Here is a 13,402-nt window from a genome sequence, read left to right on the forward strand (position 1 = left end):
ACCGGAACCCCCGGATGGAAGTGGGAAACCTCAAACGGTGCCTTTACAGGGTGAGGAGGTTGCCAATGTCCCACCCCCTTCAGAAATGGAGGGGGAGATGGAGATGGCTGACTCAGTGATCCTGGAAACTCCTGAAAATAAGTGGTCAACGTCTGAGACGCATGTGCTCGATACGATTCCCCCAGATGGTGCCTCGATAGGGGTCCAAATGGGGGTTCGTGAGCAAAGAGGCAGGCAATACGACCAAGCAGAGTTGGACAGAATGGAACAAGAGTATATCCTGGGAGGTCTACGGTCTGGGACACTAACAGATGAGGAGTCCTCCGTGACGGGCTCTCTGTTGACGATCAATGATCCCTCATCTCCTGGAATAGAAATATAAACCAGCTGAGGTAAGAGTTTGAAAGAATGCTAAATTTCCTTTTTTTCTCTTATGGCAGGGATTAGCGGTTTTTCTCTTAACGCTAGAGGGTTGAAAACTAAGACCAGAAGAGTTGCTCTCTTTGATTTTTTATCCTCTCTAACAGCTACAGTTTTCTTTTTACAGGAATGCTGCATCCCACACAGTTTAAATTATACAGAATATGAGACTGATTGGGCACATGGACCCTCAGTATGGTCAGGATCAAACGGGTCCAGGTCAGCAGGGGTCGCCATTCTTTTTAAAGGGAATGTTTTTATTGACTCTGTTCAAGAGGTTTTACCAGGTAGAATTTTATTAGTAAAAGCTTTTATTGATGGTTTTAAATGGCAATTTTTAAACTTTTATGGAGCCACAGATAAGCAAGAAAGAGCTGATATGTTGAATATGTTACCCTTATTTATTAATGATTCTGTCCCTCTTATTTTATCAGGAGATTTTAATTGCATTTTAGGTGGAGAAAAAAGGTTCTCAAGCTCCACAAGTAGGAATTATGATAAAACGTCTTTTATGTTAAAAAATGTCATACAAGATTTTAATTTAACAGATGTTTTTAAGGAGTGTAATAAAGACTTGCCTGCAGAGGAATGGGTAACCTGGAGCAACGTGAATTGTAGCTCCAGGATTGATTTTATTTTCTGCTCTAAAAATGTATTGCCTTTTAAATGTGAGCTTTTATCTAATGTTTTTTCTGATCACAAACTTTTATCCTTTTATGTGAAATGTAATGATTTTAAGAAAAAAGGAAAAGGTACCTGGAAGTTAAACATTTCCCTTTTAGAAGACCCCCAAGTTTTATCTGATTTTACTGAATTTTATTTACATTTTAAAAGAATAAGAGACCCCCATATCCCTATAAGTAGGTGGTGGGAAAAGATGAAAAAGAACATAAGAGATTTTTTTATGAAGGTTGGGGTCCAGAAAGCTAAAGAGAAAAGAGAATTTTATTGCCAACTCAACACTAGATTGGAGACCTTATATAAATTGAAGAGCCATGAGATTGAAGTAGATAAAGAAATTAGTGACTTAAAAAGTGAAATTCAGCATACCTTAGAACAGAGAGGTAAAGAGTTAATTTTCCATGCAAAGGTCCAACATGTTGAAAATAATGAAACCTGTTCACGATATTTTTTTAAATGTATGGTGAAAAATCGTGTTTTTATTGAATCAATGGAAGGTAAACAAGACATAGAGGGTATTTTAGCTAAAGTGCATGAATTTTATTCCGAGCTTTTTAACACAAAATCTGTTGATGACCATTTTATGAAAAGTACTTTGGATGAAATTACAACTGTTTTAGACCCTGTCTCACAAGATGTTTTATTACAGAGTCTAACTGAAGATGAGATATCTGAGACCATAAGAAGCTTTAAGTCTGGTAAAGTACCGGGGCCTGATGGTATACCCATAGAATTTTATAAGGTTTTTTATGATATTTTACAGGAGGATTTATTTTATGTTTTTAACGAGGTTTTTAATACAAAAACCCTACCGAACTCCTGGAAGAAAGGTGAGGTCTCCCTTATATACAAAAAGGAAGACAAAACGCAACTAAGAAATTGGAGACCTATCACCCTTCTAAATTGTGATTACAAAATAATGGCAAAAATTTGTGCAAATAGACTTAAAAAGGTAATAGGTAACATAATCCACCCAAACCAAGTGTGTGGCATACCAGGAAGGAGTGTTTGGGAAAATTTGAATCTAATCAAAGATGTAATAGATGACACAAAGTCGAGGGGAAGTAAGCTGGCAGTCCTGTCTCTCGACTTTGAAAAAGCATTTGATAGAGTGTCACACCAATTCCTTTTTAATGTTTTAGCTAAAATGGGTATACCAGAAGGTTTTTTATGCTCTCTCAAAGCATTTTATCATGGTTGCACTAGTAAGGTTTTAGTAAATGGTTTTAAGACAAGTGATGTGTTTTTAAATTCTGGTGTAAAACAAGGTTGCCCTCTGTCCCCCTTGTTATTTATTTGTGCCCTTGAACCCCTACTCAGTGTCTTAAGGAGAGACAAGCAAATCCGAGGCGTCCATTTGCCAGGTGGGGGAGGGCTAGAAGCAAAAGTTACTGGATATATGGATGATGTAGCCATAACATGTAAAGATGACCTGTCTATCCGGAAAACACTACGGCAAGTGGAATACTTCTGTGGTGGATCTGGTTTTAAAGTAAATTTTAACAAAAGCTGTATTTTAAATGTGGGGAATATGATTTTAAATGATGTACCGGTTCCTGAATGTGACTCTGTAAAGATTCTAGGTGTGATTTTTAACGAAACAAACAAAGGTAAAGAAAGCTGGGATCTTGTGGCACAAAAGGTAAATCAAAAACTATGTATGTGGAGGTTGAGGAAATTAACAATGGAAGGGAAGGTACTAGTTATAAAAATGGTAATTGTGCCTTTGTTATTGTACTTAAGTTTGGTGTTTCCCCCCCCCACACATACCTTTACGAAAATAATCAAAGCTTGTTTCACTTTTTTCTGGAGCTCCAAGATGGAGAAATTGAAAAGAGAGTTAGTGGTCAAGCCTAAAGAGAAAGGCGGTAAAGATTTCCCCGATTTTAGAGCTTTTGTTTTAATAAGATTTTTTGTTTTATGTTTTAATGCACTGTCGAAAAATAGTTATTGGTCATATTTCATCCGTTTTAACACAGGTTATTTTATGAAACGTCATGGATGGTTTGAAACAGTTTTAAGTTCCCCATATGCTCTTAATACACCAGAAAGCTATAAGATTTTAGGAACTATTGTAAACACGTATGACTTAAAAGGGAAAAGTGCAGAAGACTTAAGAGATAGCAAGATGATTTTAAATGGTTTCAAACAAAAGGAATCAATTGTACAGATTGGGAATTTTAATGATAATAAATGTACTGACATATGGAAAGTTATTAATGAACCCTATCTTTTTAATTCCCAGAAGGACCTGGCCTGGAGCTGTGTGCATGATTGTCTTCCATGTCGGGCATTCCAACACCGAAGAGGCCTCGTGAGAACTGCCAGATGTCCAAGACAAAGATGCCTCGGAGATGAGACTGTTTTACATGTTTTATGGACTTGTCACTTTGCACGACAAACATGGACTACAATATTTCCTTTGCTTCAAAAAATGACAAACATTAAGGATCTTACTTTTGAAACTGTCTTATTTGGTCGTGTGGAGTGCCCCAACGCCAGCAAGAGGATCATCGCATGGAAGACAATCAGTACCATCAAAGAAGCTCTATGGAAGGCCAGGAACATCCTTCTTTTTAAACACGATGTTTTATCTGTGAAAGATGTTTTAGAGTTGGCTTTTAGTGAAATGTATATGTATTATTTATTGGATAAAAAGAGAAATGTAATTTTATCAAAACAATGGCTGGTAAAAGAATGGAACACAGCAATCTAAACACATTGTCTGTATTTTAATGTAATTTTACTGCCTTATTGAACTGAAATCAATTTATGTACGAATGCATTTTAAAATGTAATGATTTTATGTTCATATCTAATGTATTGTAATTAAGTTTTATCCAATAAACGGGTGTACCTATGTTTGGGTACATTCCAAGTCAAAAAAAAAATCTGTTCTTATCAGTTTAATATCTGATACGTCCCCTATCTGGGGACCATATATTAAATGGATTTTTAGAACAGGGAGATGGAAAAAGAGCTTGCTCTGTCCACTCCACGCATTGACCTGGTATTGCAGTATCTCCAGGACCGGTGCACCCCTTCTTTAATGCAGTTTCTAAAATCAGAAAGAATTGAATTCAATGTTTTTTGTTCATTTTGCTTGTTTGTCGGATTTTGGGATGGACTCTTTGGCTTTGCTTTTCTTCTCCTCATTGGATTTTTCATGTTCAAAGTTGCAGAAGCCAGATTACAAGCTCATTTTGGTTCAACTTCAGCAACTGTGCATTGCATTGCCATGTAATGTGATGCAATGCTATCTTTCTAGCTCTCCCTTTTTACTTCCTTTTGGATAAACAGACATATTAGGCAAGCATTTTGGAGCTTTCACCTAAATAACTACAGGTGGTGAGATAAGCTGCACAATATAATTGACCTTTCAGTATATTGTTGCACACACACCATCTATTTAGCAAATGCCCTTGTTATCAACAGCAGCCTTTTAAACTCACCTGAGCTAACAGGTATGTGCGCTGGTTACTCTGCTGCGCTTAAAATTTCTTTTTTGGTTTGCTACAATGCCTTTTCTGAAACGTTGTCTCCTTCTGCTGGAACACTGACTTCTTTCATTTAATGCCTGCAGACTATAAAAGAGAACCCAACCCAAAAAGTTTGGTTGATTAGTCTGTGGCATTCTGTTAAACTGTTGCTTATGGCGGTCTCTGTGAGCTTCTCAGCGACATTCAGCCAGCCAGGTATCCTGCCTGCAGTAGATGGAATGTGGCAATGGAACGCTGGCTGCGCGTGTCATAATAGGCTCTGAGCCTTTATATACCTGTGCACAGCAGCAGCCACCTTCAGTCTGCTGCTGGACAGCCAGCAGCAGCAGCAGCAGGAGAGGTATGTAATCAGGAGCCCTCCTGCTAAGGGTAGACAGCTGCTCGTTCCACCCCACCCCCCGCCTTAATTGGTTCTCCTCCCTTCCAACGGTGTTGAGGCGGGTGGGAACAGCAGGGGGTGAAGGTGCTGTGTTTAAAGAGGTGGAGTTATGCAGATCTAAAACGCGTGGATTGCAGCAGCAGCAAGCCGAAAAGTGCAGGCATGTAAGGGATCTAGAGGTTGACAACATGTCTTCTTAACGGGAGTCCAGGAGCTCATCTCCACAAATGGACTTTTCAGGATCCTTGGGTGGCTCCGTAGTTTGAAACCAATTCTGGTTATCGCTTCTCGGCCTTTTGGCTAAGATCAAGTGTAGTATCTGTTCTTATCAGTTTAATATCTGATACGTCCCCTATCTGAGGACCATATATTAAATGGATTTTTAGAACAGGGAGATGGAAAAAGAGCTTGCTCTGTCCACTCCACGCATTGACCTGGTATTGCAGTATCTCCAGGACCGGTGCACCCCTTCTTTAATGCAGTTTCTAAAATCAGAAAGAATTGAATTCAATGTTTTTTGTTCATTTTGCTTGTTTGTCGGATTTTGGGATGGACTCTTTGGCTTTGCTTTTCTTCTCCTCATTGGATTTTTCATGTTCAAAGTTGCAGAAGCCAGATTACAAGCTCATTTTGGTTCAACTTCAGCAACTGTGCATTGCATTGCTATGTAATGTGATGCAATGCTATCTTTCTAGCTCTCCCTTTTTACTTCCTTTTGGATAAACAGACATATTAGGCAAGCATTTTGGAGCTTTCACCTAAATAACTACAGGTGGTGAGATAAGCTGCACAATATAATTGACCTTTCAGTATATTGTTGCACACACACCATCTATTTAGCAAATGCCCTTGTTATCAACAGCAGCCTTTTAAACTCACCTGAGCTAACAGGTATGTGCGCTGGTTACTCTGCTGCGCTTAAAATTTCTTTTTTGGTTTGCTACAATGCCTTTTCTGAAACGTTGTCTCCTTCTGCTGGAACACTGACTTCTTTCATTTAATGCCTGCAGACTATAAAAGAGAACCCAACCCAAAAAGTTTGGTTGATTAGTCTGTGGCATTCTGTTAAACTGTTGCTTATGGCGGTCTCTGTGAGCTTCTCAGCGACATTCAGCCAGCCAGGTATCCTGCCTGCAGTAGATGGAATGTGGCAATGGAACGCTGGCTGCGCGTGTCATAATAGGCTCTGAGCCTTTATATACCTGTGCACAGCAGCAGCCACCTTCAGTCTGCTGCTGGACAGCCAGCAGCAGCAGCAGGAGAGGTATGTAATCAGGAGCCCTCCTGCTAAGGGTAGACAGCTGCTCGTTCCACCCCACCCCCCGCCTTAATTGGTTCTCCTCCCTTCCAACGGTGTTGAGGCGGGTGGGAACAGCAGGGGGTGAAGGTGCTGTGTTTAAAGAGGTGGAGTTATGCAGATCTAAAACGCGTGGATTGCAGCAGCAGCAAGCCGAAAAGTGCAGGCATGTAAGGGATCTAGAGGTTGACAACATGTCTTCTTAACGGGAGTCCAGGAGCTCATCTCCACAAATGGACTTTTCAGGATCCTTGGGTGGCTCCGTAGTTTGAAACCAATTCTGGTTATCGCTTCTCGGCCTTTTGGCTAAGATCAAGTGTAGTATCTGTTCTTATCAGTTTAATATCTGATACGTCCCCTATCTGGGGACCATATATTAAATGGATTTTTAGAACAGGGAGATGGAAAAAGAGCTTGCTCTGTCCACTCCACGCATTGACCTGGTATTGCAGTATCTCCAGGACCGGTGCACCCCTTCTTTAATGCAGTTTCTAAAATCAGAAAGAATTGAATTCAATGTTTTTTGTTCATTTTGCTTGTTTGTCGGATTTTGGGATGGACTCTTTGGCTTTGCTTTTCTTCTCCTCATTGGATTTTTCATGTTCAAAGTTGCAGAAGCCAGATTACAAGCTCATTTTGGTTCAACTTCAGCAACTGTGCATTGCATTGCCATGTAATGTGATGCAATGCTATCTTTCTAGCTCTCCCTTTTTACTTCCTTTTGGATAAACAGACATATTAGGCAAGCATTTTGGAGCTTTCACCTAAATAACTACAGGTGGTGAGATAAGCTGCACAATATAATTGACCTTTCAGTATATTGTTGCACACACACCATCTATTTAGCAAATGCCCTTGTTATCAACAGCAGCCTTTTAAACTCACCTGAGCTAACAGGTATGTGCGCTGGTTACTCTGCTGCGCTTAAAATTTCTTTTTTGGTTTGCTACAATGCCTTTTCTGAAACGTTGTCTCCTTCTGCTGGAACACTGACTTCTTTCATTTAATGCCTGCAGACTATAAAAGAGAACCCAACCCAAAAAGTTTGGTTGATTAGTCTGTGGCATTCTGTTAAACTGTTGCTTATGGCGGTCTCTGTGAGCTTCTCAGCGACATTCAGCCAGCCAGGTATCCTGCCTGCAGTAGATGGAATGTGGCAATGGAACGCTGGCTGCGCGTGTCATAATAGGCTCTGAGCCTTTATATACCTGTGCACAGCAGCAGCCACCTTCAGTCTGCTGCTGGACAGCCAGCAGCAGCAGCAGCAGGAGAGGTATGTAATCAGGAGCCCTCCTGCTAAGGGTAGACAGCTGCTCGTTCCACCCCACCCCCCGCCTTAATTGGTTCTCCTCCCTTCCAACGGTGTTGAGGCGGGTGGGAACAGCAGGGGGTGAAGGTGCTGTGTTTAAAGAGGTGGAGTTATGCAGATCTAAAACGCGTGGATTGCAGCAGCAGCAAGCCGAAAAGTGCAGGCATGTAAGGGATCTAGAGGTTGACAACATGTCTTCTTAACGGGAGTCCAGGAGCTCATCTCCACAAATGGACTTTTCAGGATCCTTGGGTGGCTCCGTAGTTTGAAACCAATTCTGGTTATCGCTTCTCGGCCTTTTGGCTAAGATCAAGTGCAGTGATCTAGCGGCTGCTGCCTTGGTCTTGGCTGAGAGGTGCTCGGGGTACCCGGCTCCTTGGCCTGGGGGGATCGCTCTGTTTTTCAGCAGGGCTTCACCTCCCTGCTGCTATTAGGGAGTCGGATTAGTCCCCGGGCAACGGGAGGCGATCATCTACCTGGCACTTCGGTGTTGAAGGTTTCTATTGAGAAGAGGAGAACCTGTTTGTGAAGAAGATGTCTGCAGCATCACATGAAGGAGAGGAAGATCATGTGCCTGAATTCGCTAAGGTGCAGAATTCTATTCGTTTGGTTGTTCAGGAGAACTTTCGAGATCAAAAGGATTTTAGGTATGTGATGAGTCAAGTTCTTGTGGATCTTTTTGGTTTGAAGACAGAAGAAGTGTTGGCGATAATGGACTACCCCAGGAGGGGTGTTTATGATATAGTTTTTGTTGACAAAGTATTTTTTGAAGGATATCTAAGGAAAATGACTGCAAGCCAGGATAAAAGAATGGAGGGGATAAGTGTAATGCCACACTTCCCCGTTAGAGATAAATGGATCATTGTTAAAATGTACTCTCCATTGGTGGACGAAGAGGATGTTCTTACATTTTTGGAGTTTTTTTGTTTGTCAGTAACACCAAAAGGGAAGATTTATAATGAATTTGGTTTTTGGACTTCGAAGTGGAAATTTTTGGTCCGTTTCAAAGAAGATGAGCAGGGGACTGTGTTGCTTCCCCCAGCTAGGTTTAAGTTGGGTAATATAAATGGTGATATTTTTTTCAGAGGTATACCCACTTTTTGTCGAGTTTGTCGTCAATACGGGCATGGAAAGGAAAATTGTTCGGGTGGTGTATGTGGTTTTTGCAAAAAAGGTGATCATGAGTCAAAGGATTGTAAAGATCGGAGGAAGTGCAACTTGTGTCAGGAAGATACGCATGTTTTTAAGAATTGCCCAAAGAGGAAAAGAAATAAAGAGAAGGAGGTAGTGGTTAAAAAGGTTTTGGTAGAGAGAAAGGAGGAAAGTGTAGAAAAGGTGTTGGTGGTAAAGGGAAAAGAAAGCAAACCTGTAGGAGTGCAGAGGGAGATGGAGAAAACAAGAGTAGATTGGGGGGATAGGGTAGAGAGTGAAATGGGAGGTGTAAGTCAGGGAACTGGCCGTGGTAAGGTTAAAAAGCAAGAAAAGAGAAAGGAACAGGAAGTGGAGGTGGCAATGGAAGAAAATATAGTTGTTTTTCAACAACCTATGTTTATAAAGAATGCAGAATATTTTAACCGGTTGTACCGTAAGTTGTATGATGAGAAACGTTTGGACTATCTTATAGAGAATGTTAGGAAAGAACTAATAAGAGATAAAAATGTTTTTTGTGTGAAATATAGAATACCAGATGGTGTATCGAAACAAGTTTTTTCAGCATCAAGGTTTGAAGATTTGTCCCTTAAGGTTCTGAGTTGGGTTGGGGTTCATGCTTTTGATAATGGTTACAAGTATTTTACTTGATGTTATTACTGTTGTTAATACAGTTATAATTTAATTTTTATTTTTTTGGTATCCATTCAGGTTCTGAAACATTTCTTTCTTTGTAAGTATTGTTGTATTTTTGTAATTTTTTTTTCTGACATTAAAAGTACCAAAACCTGATGATGATTTAAGTTGGAGTCCACGTCTTGTCTCCCTTTGGGGAGAAGAGGACTGTGGAGTGGACTTTAATTTTAACCTGAATAGGTTCTAAAAAAAAAAAAAAAAATAAAAATCTGTTCTTATCAGTTTAATATCTGATACGTCCCCTATCTGGGGACCATATATTAAATGGATTTTTAGAACAGGGAGATGGAAAAAGAGCTTGCTCTGTCCACTCCACGCATTGACCTGGTATTGCAGTATCTCCAGGACCGGTGCACCCCTTCTTTAATGCAGTTTCTAAAATCAGAAAGAATTGAATTCAATGTTTTTTGTTCATTTTGCTTGTTTGTCGGATTTTGGGATGGACTCTTTGGCTTTGCTTTTCTTCTCCTCATTGGATTTTTCATGTTCAAAGTTGCAGAAGCCAGATTACAAGCTCATTTTGGTTCAACTTCAGCAACTGTGCATTGCATTGCCATGTAATGTGATGCAATGCTATCTTTCTAGCTCTCCCTTTTTACTTCCTTTTGGATAAACAGACATATTAGGCAAGCATTTTGGAGCTTTCACCTAAATAACTACAGGTGGTGAGATAAGCTGCACAATATAATTGACCTTTCAGTATATTGTTGCACACACACCATCTATTTAGCAAATGCCCTTGTTATCAACAGCAGCCTTTTAAACTCACCTGAGCTAACAGGTATGTGCGCTGGTTACTCTGCTGCGCTTAAAATTTCTTTTTTGGTTTGCTACAATGCCTTTTCTGAAACGTTGTCTCCTTCTGCTGGAACACTGACTTCTTTCATTTAATGCCTGCAGACTATAAAAGAGAACCCAACCCAAAAAGTTTGGTTGATTAGTCTGTGGCATTCTGTTAAACTGTTGCTTATGGCGGTCTCTGTGAGCTTCTCAGCGACATTCAGCCAGCCAGGTATCCTGCCTGCAGTAGATGGAATGTGGCAATGGAACGCTGGCTGCGCGTGTCATAATAGGCTCTGAGCCTTTATATACCTGTGCACAGCAGCAGCCACCTTCAGTCTGCTGCTGGACAGCCAGCAGCAGCAGCAGGAGAGGTATGTAATCAGGAGCCCTCCTGCTAAGGGTAGACAGCTGCTCGTTCCACCCCACCCCCCACCTTAATTGGTTCTCCTCCCTTCCAACGGTGTTGAGGCGGGTGGGAACAGCAGGGGGTGAAGGTGCTGTGTTTAAAGAGGTGGAGTTATGCAGATCTAAAACGCGTGGATTGCAGCAGCAGCAAGCCGAAAAGTGCAGGCATGTAAGGGATCTAGAGGTTGACAACATGTCTTCTTAACGGGAGTCCAGGAGCTCATCTCCACAAATGGACTTTTCAGGATCCTTGGGTGGCTCCGTAGTTTGAAACCAATTCTGGTTATCGCTTCTCGGCCTTTTGGCTGCGATCTGTAGTGGGTTGCGTCATTTGGCCAAGGTGATCTAGGTGGATCTTTGCACTCGGCCTTCTGGATCTTGGTCCAGCTGCTGCTATTGGGTGTGGAGCAAAGTCTAGATTTGCCTTTTCTTCCTGGAGGACGGTTCTTTTTCGTGGTGTGGAGGTCGGTAGGACGAAGAGGATTGAAATCCGGGTGGAGCTGCGATCTGCTGTGTCGTTTTTTTTCCTGATCATCTGTGGAAAAAGAAGGAGGAAAAGAATATGGAATCGAAGAGGCCATTTGGAGGTAGGAGGGAAAATCGGGAGAACAATTCCAATGACTATTTTTCAGAGGATTATCCTTTGAAGGATACACTCCGTTTGTTGGTGGCTCCTGGTTATCGGCAGGAAAAGGATTCCGAGTTTATCTTCAGAGAGATTTGTAAATTTCTGAAGATTGAAAAGGAGGAACTTTTTTGTTTTCAATCCTTTTTTTCGAGAGGGATATATGATTTAACTTTAATGGGGAACTCTCAGTGTGAAAGAGCCTATACTCTCTATGAAGTTAATAGGGAGAACGAGCTTTTTGTTGGAGTGAGAGTGATTCCCTCCTTTCAGTTCTCCATGAAACTGCTAACAATACATTTGTTCAGTCCATTTGTTACTGATAGTGAAGTAATAAACTATCTAAGTGCATATTGTGAGAAAGTTATCCCAAGAAAACGTGGGGAAACTAGGTTCGGAGTGTGGAACGGAAAAAGGGTTTTTCTGGTAGCCTTCAAGAAGGACCCAGAAGAAGAAGGTGGGGTACTTAGACCACCACCAAATGTCTATGTTAATCGTAGCCGTGGATATCTGTTTTTTTCGGGTATGCCTAATTACTGTTATGGGTGCCGTAAATATGGACATTTGGATATTGTGTGCAAAAAGTGTTGTAGGTGTCCCGGTTCAGCTCATCAGGAGGATGCATGTCCAAATAAGAAGAAAGGAGGCGAGGAGGAGATGGATACTTCATCAGAACATCGGCAGAATGAAGCCGAGGATGGTGAGGAAGCAAGTGAAAAGAGAACTGATGAGCAGGAAATGGAGGAGGTGAGAAAAGTAAAGAAGAAGAAAACACCGGAAGAAGAGAAGAGAAAGAAAGAAGAGAGAGGGAGGAGGTCGGAGGAGGATGAGAAAAGAAAGATGGAAGAAAGGAAGAAGGAGAAGGAGTTAGAAGAAGATAAGAACAGAGAAGAGCAGAAGAAAGAAGGTCGGGAGAAGGAAGAGCAGAAGAAAGAAGAAAAGAAGAAAGAAGAAAAGAAGAATGAAGAACGGAGGATTGAAGAATTGAAGTCTGTGCTGGTGGGTGTGGGACAATTAATGCAGAAAGTCCCTCCACCAAGCAAAGAGAGTAATATAAAAGAACAAGGGGGTGAAGTAAAAAAGGGAGGCGCAGGGGGAAAGGTGGTGGTAGTGAAAAGTCAAAGCCTGCCTGTAATAGGGCCTTCCCCTAGGGAGTTTTTATCTCAGAGTATACCCTGTGGTCAGGAAAGGATGGATTCATCAAAAATTTTGAAAAGAAGTGTAGATGATAAAGAGCGTGGTGTAGGGCCATGTGTAGTAAAAGTATTTGCTTGTGAAAAGGATTTTGACATTTCCAGTACATCAGAGTCGGAAGGGCTGAGTATCGATGAAAGTGCTTTGCAATCCGATGAGGGCGGGGGAGATAGCCCGGTGCCAGTCACTAAAAGATGATCAGGGCAGCTTCCCTGAATGTTCAGGGTTTCAATGACTTATATAAAAGAACTGTGATTTATGACTATTTTAATAATGAAAATTTTGATTTTGTATTTCTTCAAGAATGTAATTTGTCAAAGAAGTTAAATTATGATTTTTTACGGGGTATATGGAAGGGTAATTTATGTTTTTCAGGCGGGAATGAATTCAGAAGTGATGGGGTTGGTTTTATATGTTCCAGGGAATGGGAGATTACCAACTACGAAGAAATATACCCTGGTAGGATTCTAAGAGTGGATGTAGAAAGGAATGGGAAGAAATATAGATGTTTTAATATTTATGCCAATACAGAAAAAGTTTTAAGGTTACATTTGTTTGAAATTTTGCAGCTTTTTATCCCAGGTGTAGTTCCAGTAATTTTAGGGGGAGATTTTAATTGTCAACTAAATAATGTAAAAGATGGTTCGGTTTCTTGTCTCAAGGGTATTTTATCTTCTTTTAACCTAAAAGATGCTTGGTGGTTGGACGGGCAGAAGAAGGAGTATGAAATTACTTGGGAAGGAAGAGGTTGTTCCTCGAGAATAGATTATTTGTTTATATCCAAGGATTTTACTTGTTCTAATTTTAAAACGCATAAAGCACCTTTTTCTGATCATAGAATAATTGAATGTACACTGATGGTAGAGGCGGATGAGGGAAAAAGGCCGTCTCATTGGAAACTGAATGTATCATTGTTACAGCATAAGGAGGTAAGGGAGGATTTTAAATTTTTCTTTGAGAAACT

The 13,402-nt window shown here is 40.8% G+C and overlaps 4 non-coding genes across 4 annotated transcripts; all 4 read left to right on the top strand.

The window, feature by feature from the left end:
- The first annotated feature begins 3,956 nt into the window (after window positions 1-3,956).
- Window positions 3,957-4,145, top strand: LOC141217617 (U2 spliceosomal RNA). The gene has a single exon (XR_012286441.1). It is a non-coding gene; the product is annotated as a U2 spliceosomal RNA (small nuclear RNA).
- Window positions 4,146-5,260: 1,115 nt separating this feature from the next.
- Window positions 5,261-5,451, top strand: LOC141217576 (U2 spliceosomal RNA). The gene has a single exon (XR_012286406.1). It is a non-coding gene; the product is annotated as a U2 spliceosomal RNA (small nuclear RNA).
- A 1,112-nt stretch (window positions 5,452-6,563) lies between these two features.
- LOC141217441 (U2 spliceosomal RNA) lies at window positions 6,564-6,754 on the top strand. Its single transcript, XR_012286276.1, has one exon. It is a non-coding gene; the product is annotated as a U2 spliceosomal RNA (small nuclear RNA).
- A 2,853-nt stretch (window positions 6,755-9,607) lies between these two features.
- On the top strand, window positions 9,608-9,792 carry LOC141217627 (U2 spliceosomal RNA). Its single transcript, XR_012286450.1, has one exon. It is a non-coding gene; the product is annotated as a U2 spliceosomal RNA (small nuclear RNA).
- Window positions 9,793-13,402: the final 3,610 nt, after the last annotated feature.

The sequence above is a fragment of the Phyllobates terribilis genome, unplaced genomic scaffold (genome assembly GCF_046119375.1).
Source record: "Phyllobates terribilis strain yellow unplaced genomic scaffold, ASM4611937v1 Scaffold_241__1_contigs__length_2998254, whole genome shotgun sequence".
In the NCBI taxonomy this organism is placed as follows: domain Eukaryota; kingdom Metazoa; phylum Chordata; class Amphibia; order Anura; family Dendrobatidae; genus Phyllobates; species Phyllobates terribilis.